We start from the raw sequence: 15,792 nt of genomic DNA, 5'->3' as shown, positions 1-15,792 counted from the left end.
TTTCATTTTGTTCAATTGTTGTTGGGTTGTTAGGTGCTGTCGAACTGGTTCCGACTCATAGTGACCCTGTGTACAACAGAATGAAACACTGCCTGGTCCCGTGTCATTCTCATAATTATTGTTATGCTTGAGCCCATTGTTGCAGCCACTGTGTCAATCCATCTTGTTGAGGGCGTTTCTCTTTTTCACTGACTCCACTTTACCAAGCATGATGTCTTCTCCATCCTTGATCCTACTATTGTAATAAAAACCTTTTCCATCTGTACATTGTTTTTAAGACTTAGCATTAGTTTCTTAGGTAGATTTGATAATTGCATGTTTTCCTTCTTATGCATTAACATCTGCTATGTTTCTTTTTGAGAATAATTATTTTTATTTCACTTTCTCTGGGATTTTTTGCTGCCTCAACTAATAGTCTAAATGCCATTTTTCAAGTATCTTTAGAATTGCAAAATCTTTGCTGAATAGAAATATCTATTCTAGTTTCTAGGCTAGTAATTCAGCCAGAGTAGGTGGTTTTCAATATTTTCATTTTTTCCTTGTTCTTTTAATTTTAAGATTGTCATAAGCTTAGACCCTTAACTGAATGCCTTCAAGATCAAGGTGAAGCCGGAGTTTGGAGCTAGATTTTATCCACAGGTACGCTGATTTTAATGTTCACTTTTTGTTAACAAAGCTAATGTGAAAGAAATGTGTTTTCTGTTGCCAATTTAACTTTCTTAATTAAAAATGGAAGTTATAAAGTAATAGTGCCATGGGTAATGTTCTTAGGACATCAGAATGGGAGAAATGGGTTTAAAATTGAAACTGCTGGCATGGTGGTGACTCTATAGTACAGCATCAGGAGTTTCAACACTTTATTTAATGTAAAATGAATACCAGTGCCTTAAACTCTTTCAGCATTACCTTTTTAAACAGTTATAAAACTCTAAGAGGCATGACTATGAGAGAAGCACTGATGAAAGCAGAGAGTGCCACGGGAAGGTGGGAGTTTCAGAGATTAAAGCATGAATACTCTGGACTTTAAACTCTAGTGTAATATGTATTCCCTTTTGTAAATGAGGTCAGGCACAGCAGATTTCCTCATTTTTACCAACCTCATAAAGCTGGCAAGTGTCTGAAACAAACAGTCATTCTGGAATATGCTGAACCCTAGTATAACAAATCCCAGAGAGAAACCTTGATGTGATGTCTTTGTGCCAGCTGGAGTGGCTCTAGGAGTTAATTTTTTCTCTGACTGAAAAGCAAAGTATTCAGAAAAGTGTTTTTATAGAGAGCCTTAATACCCCCAAATTTCCGATTGTATCAGAAATTATTATCTTTTTGAAACAATAATTTTTCATTCATGAAGAACCTCCACCTACTTGGATTAGTTTATCTGCCATGTTTGTGTAGTCTACACCAAAGAATTTCTAACATTTTGTAGAATTATTTTGTTTTCCCCCAGGAAAAGCCAAATGCCATGCCAGACATGTCATTTTACAAAATATTAATAGATTTTTCCAATATCAGTATTATACGCAGTGGTACTTCGGCATATAAAATGTTGCATCTACAAAGACTTTAACATAAAAATATCCTTGACTCAAGACTCGCAGTTAAAGTGTAATAGTAAGACTAAATTAGTTTGACGATAATTTATTATCCTTAAAATTTAAAGTGGGAGGAAGCAAAGCGTCGTTCAGTAAGTACTATCACCATGTTTTCCAACAAGAACTTAAAGCTAAAGTTTAGTAAAAACCAACTCAAATGTGATGTATTTGTGTAAACTTATAAAGCATTTTTTTTTCCTAAGCCTACAGGTTTGTCTTTCTTAACATACTTACTCAAATTTATAGACATTGAGTCTCAATAACATTGATGCTTTCAGAAGACTTGGTTTTTAGATTGAGAAACTATGGGTGCCAGAGAAGGCCTTTCGAGAGCATCGGCTACTAGATGGAGTGGCTGCTCAGGGTGAGTGGGGCTCCCATACCTTGCTGGCCTTCAGGGCCCGGAAAGGGGAGGCACCCCCAAGTTGGAGCCCAATGAGCCATCACTGCCCTGTGACAGGGAATGGGCTGTGGAACCCATCTGTCCTAGCCATCATAATATAAACCAAAAAAAAAAAAAAAAAAGTATTGCCGTTGAATTGATTCCAACTCATAGCAACCCTATATGACAGAGTAGAACTGCCCCATGGGGTTTCCAAGGAGTGGCTGGTGGATTTGAACTGCCGACCTTTTGGTTAGTAGCTGAGCTCTTAACCACTGTGCCAGCAGGTCACCAAAGCAGAGCAGGGCTTCACAAAAAAACAGGAAAGAGACTGCAGCCCTTGCATGGGTTTCTGAATAAGTATCATTAGCCTTCCCAAGCCTTCCTGCATCTTTTCTGTATTATTTCACAGATTGATCTGGTAGGGAATTTTCCTTCTTTACACCACTATCTTAGTCATCTGGTGCTGCTATAACGGAAATACCACAAACGGATGGCTTTAACAAACAGAATTGTATTCTCTCACAATTTAGGAGGCTAGAAGTCCAAATTCACGGTGCCAGCTCCGGGGGAAGGCTTTCTGTCTCTGTCGGCTCTGGAGGAAGGTCTTTGTCATCAATCTTCCCCTGCTCTAGGAGCTTCTTAGCCCAGGGACCCCCGGTCCTGAGGATGAGCACTCCTGGCTTTACTTTCTTGGTGGTATGAGATCCCCATGTCTCTCTGCTTGCTTCTCTTTTTTATATCTCAAAAGAGATTGACTTAAGACACAACCTAATCTTGTAGATTGAATCCTGCCTAATTAACATAACTGCCTTTAATCCTGCCTCATTAACATCATAGAGGTAGGATTTACAATACATGGGAAAATCACATCACATCACAAAATGGTGGACAATCACACGATACTGGGAATCATGGCCTAGCCAATTTGACATATATCTGGGGTGGGAGGAGGGACACAATGCAATCCATGACAACCACGTTCCAGGGACGACTGGAAGATTATCTTCAACCATTTTACCTGAAGTCTCTGAAAAGGACATACATGTCCTGCTAAGACATCCTTTTGTGTTTTAAGTAGCTTTGCAGATTTGTCTTTGGTATGTTGTTTTTCTTCATTTTACCAAGTGATTTGTTAGTACTTTTCCTGTTTGTAGAGGGTAATCATAAATATCTGAATTAATACTTGAAGAAGCATTCACATTTAGGGCGGCAGTTTTTCTACAGGAAATTGGGTTAAGCTGCTTTCTATTCCCCCCAAAAATCTTGTTTTGCTGGGGTTTTAAGTTTTTATTTCTGTTTTTAAAACAGCTTCATTATTTTTACCTATTTATAAAATGAAACACATACTCTGCAAAAATTTAAGAAAATCCCCCAAAATACAGAAACACCAGCAAAGACTGTATTTCCATAATTCCACTTCCTGAAGACAATCTCTCTTCCTGTTTGATGCAAGTCTTTTGGTCTTTTCTAGGGACCTAGAAATACAGCTATCTATGTGTGTGAAGGAGTCCCTGGGTGATGTAAAATGGTTAAGCATTGGACTACTGGCTGAAATGTTGTCGGTTTGAACCCACCCAGAGGCACCTCGGAAGACAGGCCTGGCAATCTGAGTCTTAAAAACCCTATGGAGTACCTTACACCATGCACAAAAACTAACTCCAAGTGGATCAAAGACCTAAACATAAAGACTAAAACGATAAAGATCATGGAAGAAAAAATTGGGACAACCCTAGGAGCCCTAATACAAGGCATAAACAGAATACAAAACATTACCAAAAACGATGAAGAGAAACCAGATAACTGGGAGCTCCTAAAAATCAAACACCTATGCTCATCTAAAGACTTCACCAAAAGAGTAAAAAGACCACCTACAGACTGGGAAAGAATTTTCAGCTATGACATCTCCGACCAGCGCCTGATCTCTAAAATCTACATGATTCTGTCAAAACTCAACCACAAAAAGACAAACAACCCAATCAAAAAGTGGGCAAAGGATATGAACACACATTTCACTAAAGAAGATATACAGGCAGCCAACAGATACATGAGAAAATGCTCACGATCATTAGCCATTAGAGAAATGCAAATTAAAACTATGATGAGATTCCATCTCACACCGGCAAGGCTGGCATTAATCCAAAGAACGCAAAATAATAAATGTTGGAGAGGCTGCGGAGAGATTGGAACTCTTATACACTGCTGGTGGGAATGTAAAATGGTACAACCACTTTGGAAATCTATCTGGCGTTATCTTAAACAGTTAGAAATAGAACTACCATACAACCCAGAAATCCCACTCCTGGGAATATACCCTAGAGATACAAGAGCCTTCATACAAACAGATATATGCACACCCATGTTTATTGCAGCTCTGTTTACAATAGCAAAAAGTTGGAAGCAACCAAGGTGTCCATCAATGGATGAATGGGTAAATAAATTGTGGTATATTCACACAATGGAATACTACACATCGATAAAGAACAGTGACGAATCTGTGAAACATTTCATAACATGGAGGAACCTGGAAGGCATTATGCTGAGCGAAATTAGTCAGAGGCAAAAGGACAAATATTGTACAAGACCACTATTATAAGATCTTGAGTAATAGTAAACCTGAGAAGAACACATACTTTTGTGGTTACGAGGCGGGGAGGGAGGGAGGGTGGGAGAGGGTTTTTTATTGATTAATCAGTAGATAAGAAATGCTTTAGGTGAAGGGAAAGACAACACTCAATACATGGAAGGTCAGCTCAATTGGACTGGACCAAAAGCAAAGAAGTTGCCGGGATAAAATGAATGCTTCAAAGGTCAGCGGAGCAAGGGCGGGGGTCTGGGGACCATGGTTTAAGGGGACTTCTAAGTCAATTGGCAAAATAATTCTATTATGAAATCATTCTGCATCTCTCTTTGAAATGTGGCGTCTGGGGTCTTAAATGCTAACAAGCGGCCATCTAAGATGCATCAATTGGTCTCAACCCACCTGGAGCAAAGGAAAATGAAGAACACCAAGGCCACACGACAACTAAGAGCCCAAGAGACAGAAAGGGCCACATGAACCAGAGACCTACATCATCCTGAGACCAGAAGAACTAGTTGGTGCCCGGCCACAATCGATGACTGCCCTGACAGGGAGCACAGCAGAGGACCCCTGAGGGAGCAGGAGAACAGTGGGATACAGACCCCAAATTCTCATAAAAAGACCAAACTTGATGGTCTGACTGAGACTAGAGGAATCCCGGCAGCCATGGTCCCCAGACCTTCTGTTGGCACAGGACAGGAACCATCCCCGAAGACAACTCATCAGACATGAAAGGGACTGGTCAGCAGGTGGGAGAGGGACGCTGATGAAGAGTGAGTTAATTATATCAGGTGGACACTTGAGATTGTGTTGGCAACTCTTGTCTGGAGGGGGGATGGGAGGATAGAGAGAGAGAGAAGCCGGCAAAATTGTCATGAAAGGAGAGACTGAAAGGGCTGACTCAAGAAGGGGAGAGCAAGTGGGAGTAGGGAGTGAGATGTATGTAAACTTATATGTGACAGACTGATTGGATTTATAAACGTTCACTTGAAGCTTAATAAAAGTTAATAAAAAAAAAAACCCTATGGAGTATTTCTACTGTGCCACATGCAGTTGCTATGAGTCAGAATTGACTCAATGGCAACTAACAACATGTGCATGTGATCTATAACTATTCTCTCTCCTTAAAATGCTCCCAACTTTCTTGCCCCTCCCACTCCACACATGGACCTCACCAGATGGAATATGCAGGAATCAGATCAACTACATATTTGGAAAGGGACGATGGAAAAGCTCAATATAATCAGTCAGAACAAGGCCACGGGCTGACTGCAGATCAGATCATCAATTACTCATATGGAAGTTCAAGCTGAAACTGAAGAAAATTAGAACAAGTCTATGAGAGCCAAAGTATGACCTTGAGTATACCCCACCTGAATTTAGAGACCATCTCAAGAATAGATTTATGTGTTGAACATTAATGACTGAAGACCATGTATGAGTTGTGGAAAGACATCATACATGAAGAAAGCAAGAGGTCATTAAACAGACAGTAGAGAAAAAAAAGACCTGAATGGATGTCAGAAGAGACTCTGAAACTTGCACTTGAACATCAAGTGGCTAAAGCAAAAGGAAGAAATGATGAAATAAAAGACCTGAACAGAAGATTTCAAAGGGCAGCTCGAGAAGACAAAGTATTATGATGACATTTGCAAAGACCTGGAGTTAGAAAACCAAAAGGGAAGAACATGCTCAGCATTTCTCAAGCTGGAAGAACTGAAGAAAAATTCAAGCCTCAAGTTGCAATACTGAAGGATTCTACAGAGAAAATATTAAATGATGCAGGAAGCATCAAAAGAAGATGGAAGGAATACACAGTCACTGTACCAAAAAGAATTGGTTGATGTTCATCCGTTTCAGGAGGTAGCATATGATCAGGAACTGACGGTACTGAAGGAAGAAATTCAAGCTGCCCAGAAGGCGCTGGCGAAAAACAAGGCTCCAGGAATTGACGGAATACCAACTGAGATGTTTCAACAAACGGATGTAGCCCTCGAAGTGTTCACTTGTCTATGCCAAGAAATTTGGAAAATATCTACCTGGCCAACCAACTGGAAGAGATCCATATTTATGCCTATTCCCAAGAAGGTGATCCAACTGGTTATGGAAATTGTGGAACAATATCATTAATATCACATGCAAGCAAAATTTTGCTGAAGATCGTTCAAAAGCAGCTGCAGCAGTATATCGAAAGGGAGCTGCCAGAAATTCAAGCCAGATTTAGAAGAGGACATGGAACCAGGGATGCCATTGCTGATGTCAGATGGATCCTGGCTGAAAGCAGAGAATACCAGAAAGATGTTTACCTGTGTTTTATTGACTATGCTAAGCCATCTGACTGTGTGGATCATAACAAATGATGGATAACATTGCAGAGGATGGGAATTCCAGAACACTTAATTGTGCTCATGAGGAATCTGTACATGGATCAAGAGGCAGTCGTTCGAACAGAACAAGGGAATATTGTGTGGTGTAAAGTCAGGAAAGGTGTGCATCAGGGTTGTATCCTTTCACCATACCTATTCAATTTGACGCATTGAACACTACTGACCAAAGACCAGACAAGTTGTGGAATGACATCAAGGACATCATACATGAAGAAAGCAAGAGGTCACTGAAAAGACAGGAAAGAAAGAAAAGACCAAGATGGATGTCAGAGGAGACTCTGAAACTCGCTCTCAAACATCAAGCAGCTAAAGCAAAAGGAAGAGTTGATGAAGTAAAAGAACTGAACAGAAGATTTCAAAGGGCCTCTCGAGAAGGCAAAGTAAAGTATTATAATGACATGTGCAAAGAGCTGGAGATGGAAAACCAAAAGGGAAGAACACGCTCTGTGTTTCTCAAGTTGAAAGAACTGAAGAAAAAATTCAAGCCTCGAGTTGCAATAGTGAAGGATTCCATGGGGAAAATATTAAATGATGCAGGAAGCATCAAAAGAAGATGGGAGGAGTACACAGAGTCATTATACCAAAAAGAATTAGTCGATATTCAACCATTTCAAGAGGTGGCATATGATCAGGAACCGATGGTACTGAAGGAAGAAGTTCAAGCTGCACTAAAAAAAAAAAAAAGGCACTGGCAAAAAACAAGGCTCCAGGAATTGATGGAATATCAATTGAGATGTTTCAACAAATAGATGCAGCGCTGGAGGTGCTCACTCGTCTACGCCAAGAAATATGGAAGACAGCTTCCTGGCCAACTGACTCGAAGAGATCCATATTTATGCCTATTCCCAAGAAGGGTGATCCAACTGAATGTGGAAATTATAGAACAATATCATTAATATCATACGCAAGCAAAATTCTGCTGAAGATCATTCAAAAACGGCTGCAGCAGTATATCAACAGGGAACTGCCAAAAATTCAGGCCGGTTTCAGAAGAGGACGTGGAACCAGGGATATCATCACTAATGTCAGATGGATCCTGGCTGAAAGCAGAGAATACCAGAGGGATGTTTACGTTTTATTGACTATGCAAAGGCATTCGACTGTGTGGATCATAACAAACTATGGATGACACTGCGAAGAATGGGAATTCCAGAACACTTAATTTTGCTCATGAGGAACCTTTGCATTGATCGAGAGGCAGTTGTTCGGACAGAACAAGGGGATACTGATTGGTTTAAAGTCAGGAAAGGTGTGCTTCAGGGTTGTATTCTTTCACCATACGTATTCAATCTGTATGCTGAGCAAATAATCCGAGAAGCTGGACTATATGAAGAAGAACGGGGCATCAGGATTGGAGGAAGACTCATTAACAACCTGCATTATGCAGATGACACAACCTTGCTTGTGAAGAGGACTTGAAGCACTTACTAATGAAGATCAAAGACCACAGCCTTCAGTATGGATTACAGCTCAACATAAAGAAAACAAAAATCCTCACAACTGGACCAATGAGCAACATCATGATAAACAGAGAAAAGATTGAAGTCAAGGATTTCATTTTACTTGGATCCACAATCAATAGCCATGGAAACAGTGGTCAAGAAATCAAAAGACTCATTGCATTGGGCAAATCTGCTGCAAAGGACCTCTTCAAAGTGTTGAAGAGCAAAGATGTCACCCTGAAGACTAAGGTGCGCCTGACCCAAGCCATGGTATTTTCAATCACATCATATGCATGTGAAAGCATGGAAGCAGCAGTCAAGAAATCAAAAGACGCATTGCATTGGGCAAATTGGCTGGAAGAGATCTCTTTAAAAAAGTGTTAAAAAGCAAAGATGTCACCTTGAGAACTAAGGTGCACCTCACCCAAGCCATGGTGTTTTAAATTGACTCATATGCATGGGAAAGCTGGACAATAAATAAGGAAGACTGAAGAAGAATTGATGCCTTTGAATTGTGGTGTTGGCGAAGAATGTTGAATATACCATGAACTACCAAAAGAAAGAACAAATCTGTCTTGGAAGGAATTACAACCAGAATGCTCCTTAGAAGCAAGGATGGCAAGACTTTGTCTCACATACCTTGGACATGTTATCAGGAGGAATCAGTCCCTATAGAAGGACATCATGCTTGGTAAAGTAGAGGGTCAGCGAAAAAGAGGAAGACCCTTGAGGGGATGGATTGACTCAGTGGCTGAAACAATGGGCTCAAGCATATCATTGATAGTATTTTATTTTGATGTGAGTCTCCTTTGTGGTTTCCTTATTATTGCCCTTTTTCTAAGTTTAAACCAAACTTTTATCTCCATATATTGCCTTGACTTCCTTTCCATATGAAAGATCTATGACTACATTATTTAGTCCTTCTTTATTGATTTAATGTTATCATCTTTTACAGAATGACATCTGTGTTTCTCTGTTTTTACCTTTTTTTTTTTTTTAATCTTGATTTATTTTTGTGATTTCTCTATCAGGGTTGATATCTGGTTTCTCTGTTCTGTATTCTAGTTTTGGGTTGTTATCTGATGTTATTGTTTTTCTAACCAGAGGTCTCCCTTTAGTATTTCTTGTGGTTTTGGTTTGGTTTTTGGAAATTCCCAAACTTCTGTTTATCTGGAAATGTCCTAATTTCACCTTCATATTTGAGAGGCAGTTTTGCTGGATATAGGATTCCTTGTGCCCTTTGGTCCACCCACTCCTCGCTGCTTCCACACCATCTCTCCATCCCCCTGGGGTGGGGGGGTTCCTGCTCAAAGAAGCTCCTAGTCTGGGGGAACATTGATGAGAAGGCCAACAGAGAGAAAAGGCCTTCCCCTGGAGATGACACCCTGAATTTGAACTTTTAGCCTACTTTAATGTTAGAAAATAAATTTTTCTTTGTTAAAGCCATCCACTTGTGGTATTTCTGTTATAGCAGCATTAGATAACTAAGACAATCGTCTTGAATAACCTTCTTAATTTCCTTGACTGCCTTATTTTTGTGTTCCTTGGCTTGTTTTGCATTTTGTCTGATCTCCTTCCTGATCTTTTGAAGAGTTCTGTGTATTAATCTTTTGTGTTCTACATCTGGTAATTCCAGGAATGTATCTTCATCCAGAAGATTCCTTGTTTCTTTGTTTTGGGAGTTTGTTGAAGTGATCATGGTCTGCTTCTTTATGTGATTTCATATCAACTGTTTCCTCTGAGCCATCTATAATTTATTGTATTAATTTATTTTATGTTTGTTTACTGTGTCCTAGCTTCTTGCTTTGTTTTGTTTTCATATACCCAAATAGGCTACTTGAGTGAACTAACCTGATTTTGGAGGCTTTGAAGCTCTCATGTCTTGTCATCAGATGGCTAGAGCTGTTACCAGCTATATGAGCCTAGGAGTCCATTCAGTATTCTTGTATGGATTCAGCTCAGGTGTCCAGGTGGTCAGTCACCAAGTGTGTGGTACAGTCTCTCACCTACGTTCTTAGAGGAGCAGCGGTGATTGGTATCTGCACAGGTTTCTGGTTGCAGCAGGGGGTTACACTCTGAGCAAGGCAGCGGGCTGACAACCTTCCCCTGAGTGTCTGTGAGGAAGGCACATCCCTGTTCTCTAGAGAGCACAGGTGGGTGGGCTCTGCTGCCTTACCGTAGGCACCCAGTGCTTTTAACTGTGAGGACTGGGAGGCACCACTTGGACCCCTGTCTTGGGTGGCTATGTGGCATGGGTGGAGCCACCAGTCCCTAGGCCCCTGATGTGGACAGGTGAGGACCCTGCTTCATAGGCAGAGCAGCGTCAAACGTCAAAAACCTGCCTCTCTGCTACACAGCTGAAACAGTTAAAGTCAGACCTCAGGCACATACACCCTTGCAAGATAACAACAAGAGCCTAGCTGCTGAAATGGGGCCACATGGGTCCATGAGGTAGTGAAAAGCATTCAAAGTCTGTGGACTGCTTGTGCCTGGACAGGAGCCACTTCTGCTCTAAGTTCCCTGTTTAGAGGAGCCGGCAGATTATTTTTCCCCCATTTGTTAAGTTGTTCCTCCTCCAAGGCTGGGAGAATGGCTCCGGGTGCACAGCAGAGCCTATCTCAGGCCCAGGGAAACAGACTGAAGCCGGCTTGGGGCAGAGGGAGGAGGGATCATATAGATGGGAGAGAGTTGTTTCAACAGGGGAGCTTTTAGATCCATGTGGTATATGAAATGAAATCACTTATCTTGTGCTGAGAGTGCTGTTTTTTGCTGATCAGAGGCATGAGAAGATTCTGTGCCACTGGTTCTCTGTGGCTATGGACACTCTGCTCCGAATGCTACTGCCGGTCTTGCCATGGTTGCACAGGGGATTGAGGCTGTGCCACTTCGGTCATCTTCTTTCGCTGAAGTAACCATGTCCTGAATGCTACTGCCAGCCCTGGCATGACCGTGGACAGGGGATGGGGTGCCAGGGGATAGGGGATGAGGGGTGCCGGTTCCCACCAAGTCAGGTCCAGCCACTCCTCGCTGCTTCCGTACCATCTCTCCCTCCCCCTGCCACTCAGTCCAATTTTTTAACTTTGCTTTTGATGTTCAGGTTTCCTAGCTTGTCATATATATAATAGATTGACTTGTTTTTTCAGATCTTTGTTATAAGAGGGACCACCAGGAGCATCTGACTACTCTGCCATCTTGGCCCTGCTTCCCATATCAATGATTGTGAGGATGGTGCAGGACTGGGCAGTGTTTCATTCTGTTGTGGATGTTTTACCTCCAGCCAGGATCTCTTTCCTGAGTTTCTGACAGGAAACCACCTCCTTGACATTTTCACATGGCCCTCTAATTGAGATAGCAAGTTTCCTGTGCCCCAAAACTCTTGAGTTACCTGCTACACTTCTCTGATTTTTCCCATCTCAGGAAATAACAGCACCATTCACCCAGTTCCTCACACCAAAAAAACTAGAATTATTGTTTTTTTCTGCACAATTTTGTTTTGCTTTCATTTGTTTCTCCTCCTGATTCTTCCCTTTTCTTTTTATTCTTCTTCCTACCAGTTTCAGATAGCAAAGCAAGGAGGTTTTGGTGATAATATAGGAGGAAGGAATGATGAGACATATTAGCAGATCTTGTAGCTGGGAGAATCTAGTGCAGACTATCCAAAGATAATCTGGTGCTGCTATAACAGAAATACCACAAGTGGATGGTTTTAACAAACAGAAATTTAATCTCTCACAATCTAGGAGCCTAGAAGTCTGAATGCAGGGTGCCAGCTTCAGGGAAAGGCTTTGTGTCTCTGAGCTCTGGGGGAAGGGCCTCGTCATCAATCTTCCCCTGCTCTAGGAGCTTCTCAGCACAGACACCCCAGGTCCAAATGACACACTCCACTCCTGGCTCTTCTTGCTTGGTGATAATGAGGTACCTGTGTGCTCTGCTCACTTCTTTCTTTTATGTCTCAAAAGAGATTAACTCAAAGAAATAACCTAATCCTGTAGATTGTGTCCTGCCTCATTAACATTATAGAGGTTAGGATTTACAACACATAGGAAAATTACATTAGATCACAAAATGAAGGACAACCACACAGTACTGGGAATCATGGCCTAGCCAATTTGACACGTTTTTGGGAGGTACACAATCCAATTCATAACAGTTAGTCTGTGTAGACAGCGTCTATGTCAGAAGCTGCCGTGGAGCAGCCGTGTGCTTGGTGGGGAGAGGTGGCTGCTGGTAGCAGTCTTGGGGCTGGTCAGAGCTCCTCTCTAGGCAGAGGTGGGAGCCCCCATTGGTCCAGCTCCAGCAGGCTCATTTTTTGCAACAGTGAAGCTGTCTCCTCTCTCATCTCATTGGTGTCACTGCCCAAATTAGGGTTCTCCTGATGGTGGGTTGCCATTGTTCTCTGTTTAAATAGATGCATTTTGGCTGTAGTGTGGTCACTTTCCCTTTTGTCTGTTTAAAATATGTTCCTAATAAGTGTAGATTAGAAACAGGCAAAAGTTTTCTTTGGGGATTTCAAGTCAAATATTTTAAATTTTTATTTTCTTCTTCACATAGCTCTGTAGTATGCCAGCACATGCTTAACATCATGGAAGGAAGGAGTCCTGTGTCATGTCGCTGGTACGTTTCTGTGATAGACATTGTGCAAAGATCTGTTAGCAATTAAGGACTGATTTCATTATCCGAGAGATTTGGGGACTGAAAGTTTTGTACCACAGAATATTTTGGGATCCAGGAAGTGGAAAATGTGTAATACGCAGATTTTTTTCTCTGCTTTATAGTGGCTGCTTCTCTATCAGATTAGTTGGGCTTCAAGGAAATAAAAGATTTGGGAGCATAAAATCATACAGAAGGTCTAATGAGTGTGGAAGGACTCAGCGTACACCCTTTTAAATATTTAAGAAACAATAGAAACTTATTTTTAAACTCGAGTTAACAATAATATAAGTATTGGGTTGATTTTTTTAAACCTACAGTAGATTTTATTTCAACCTGAATATTTAGCAGTTTATTGGGTAAGCCTACAGGCTTGAAATTACACATCTATGAATTTAGGCCTCGTGTTTTTGACACCTCAAATCCTATTCTCCTTCCTCTGCTATTTTCTAACTCCAGCAGATGAGGGGCTCTTAAACCATCTGTTAACCTTCCCCCCCCCCTTTTTTTTTAACCATGTAGAGTTGCTCAAGGCAAGAAGACCCAGAGCCAGCAAGAGTGAAACAAAAAGCAAGGAGGTGAGCGTGGCTAGAGATCATTGGGTTTGACATTTCAAGGCTTGAGTCTATTAATTTTTTATGCCGTGCTACTTATATATCGTTAATAAAAATCTGACGAAAAACTTTTTAGGATGTATTTGTTGCCCTGGCTTTGATCTTAATGTTTGCAAACTAATACATTAATACATGTGAAGCCTTAAGGAATTTTTCTAAGAGAATATTTCCATACATTATATTTTCATTTCCATTTTAGGTGGCTGAGCCTCCGTGGGGTTGTTGATGGCAGTGGCATTAGATTTTGGTGGGAAATGTATCTCTTTGCCTGCCGTTAAAAGGACACCCTGCTGGTGTTGTGGTTAGGAGTTCGGCTACTAACCAAAAGGTCAGCAGTTTGAACCCACCAGGCTTTCCTTGAAAACTCTATGGGACAGTTCTACTCTGTCCTATAGGGTCGCTATGAGTCGGAATCGACTTTACAGCAGTGGGTTTTTGGGTTTAGGCATATGCAACCTTGTCATCAATATTTTAACTACATTCACTTCTGTGAGAGCCCGCACTTCGAGGCAATGTTGCCATTTCACATCCTTCATTTTGAAAAGATATGTGAAACTCCATTCAGTTATTTGCAAGAGTAAAACCAGTCCCAAATCATCTAATAACAGGGCTTAAAAACAAACAAAACCCACTGCCACCGAGTTGATTCTGACTCCCAGAGGCCCTATAGGACAGCGTAGAACTGCCCCATAGGGTTTCCAAGGCTGTAATCTTTATAGAAAAGAACTGCCACATCTTTCTCCCATGGAGCAGCTGGTGGGTTTGAACCGCCAACTTTTTGGTCAGCAGCGGAATGCTTAACCACTGCACTACCAGGGCTCCTCAGTAACAAACAGGGCTGTCTAGTTATTAAAGTTTTCCTTGGATTAGGTTACAGAGATCAGCTCAAATGAATGCCATTATCTTTGCTTCCTTTAGGGTTCCTGTTCCCTGCTGGTGGGATCTTCAAGATATTCCAGTAAACTCGGTCGCCTAGAAACAAGACATGCCAACTAAAATATGTCATTTTGTTACTTATGCGTTATATATAAGTCCCCAAATACAAGATGTAGTCATGGCATGGCAAAATGTTCACAAAAACTTCTAAACAGCTGCGGTCAAATGAGTTCCTTCTTGGGGCCTTTTGCCTTGGTTCTAGAAAAACAGCTTGAGAGATTTTTCCCCTAAACCCTGAGGTTTTCTACCCCAGAGGATTTGTTACCTTTGTCCAGGTTGATTGATATTTCCTGGGTAAGCTGTAAACAACTTGGTTTTGATAGTTGTTGTCTGGTTCTGGGCAGCAGCCTGCCCTATGATTGGTATGCACCTTGCAGGGACTGGTCGATAGACTATGCAAATGAGGTGACTTTAGCCTAGTATGCCAGTGAAATGTCTGTGGACTACGGAGAGGGGATTGATCAGTTTGTGGCCCCACTGGGAGAAGCCATGCCCTGAAATTCACAAGGAGTTGTGTGTATATGCAGCCAGACCCACAGAGGTTTCAGAGACAGAAAGAAGCAGGAAGAGCACCAGAAAGAAGCAGAGGGAAGAAAGAAGAAGCAGAGAGAGAGGAGGCAAGGAACCTCCTAAAAGAACTGTAACAAAAGAAGAGCTGTTATACTGAAGACAGTAGAGGCCTAGAAGGGCTCCAGCGGCTGAGCTTGGCCGTGACAGATGGCAGGGCCAGAAGAAGCTTTTCCTCAGGGGGCCAAGAGGAGGCCTGTCCTCAGGGGGCCGAGAGGAGCCTGTCCTCAGGGGGCCGAGAGGAGCCTGTCCTCAGGGGGCTGAGAGGAGCCTGTCCTCAGGGGGCTGAGAGGAGCCTGTCATCAGGAGCCAAGAGGAGGCCTGCACAACCGAGAGGAGCTGAGAGAACTGTTCTGCACTGAAGAAGGGAGACTTTGCTTACGTGCTTCCTGATCCTGGCCCTGAGTGTAGCCTGTTGATCTTGATCCCATGTGGTTCTCTGTTACTTCCTTAATAAACCACTTAATTGTAAGTATAGCTTATGAGTTCCATGTGGCCATTGCAATGGATTATCGAACCCAGAAAAGAAGTGGAAAGAGCCATGGGAGGGACGGCTGGTGTCAGAATTGGTAAAACGCCATGGGCTGGTCCTGGTCTTTATCCCCCCCTAAAGCTATATGCTACTTACCTACCATTTTTAC

General features: G+C 41.8%; 1 long non-coding RNA gene across 1 annotated transcript; it reads left to right on the top strand.

Moving 5' to 3' along the window:
• Window positions 1-581: 581 nt before the first annotated feature.
• LOC126064541 (uncharacterized) lies at window positions 582-14,797 on the top strand. Its single transcript, XR_007514568.1, has 4 exons — window positions 582-639; window positions 12,936-12,998; window positions 13,557-13,612; window positions 14,567-14,797. It is a non-coding gene; the product is annotated as an uncharacterized LOC126064541 (long non-coding RNA).
• The last annotated feature ends 995 nt before the right edge of the window (window positions 14,798-15,792 follow it).

Source organism: Elephas maximus, chromosome 21 (assembly GCF_024166365.1).
Source record: "Elephas maximus indicus isolate mEleMax1 chromosome 21, mEleMax1 primary haplotype, whole genome shotgun sequence".
NCBI lineage: Eukaryota > Metazoa > Chordata > Mammalia > Proboscidea > Elephantidae > Elephas > Elephas maximus.
This window is presented reverse-complemented; position numbering and strand designations above follow the sequence as displayed.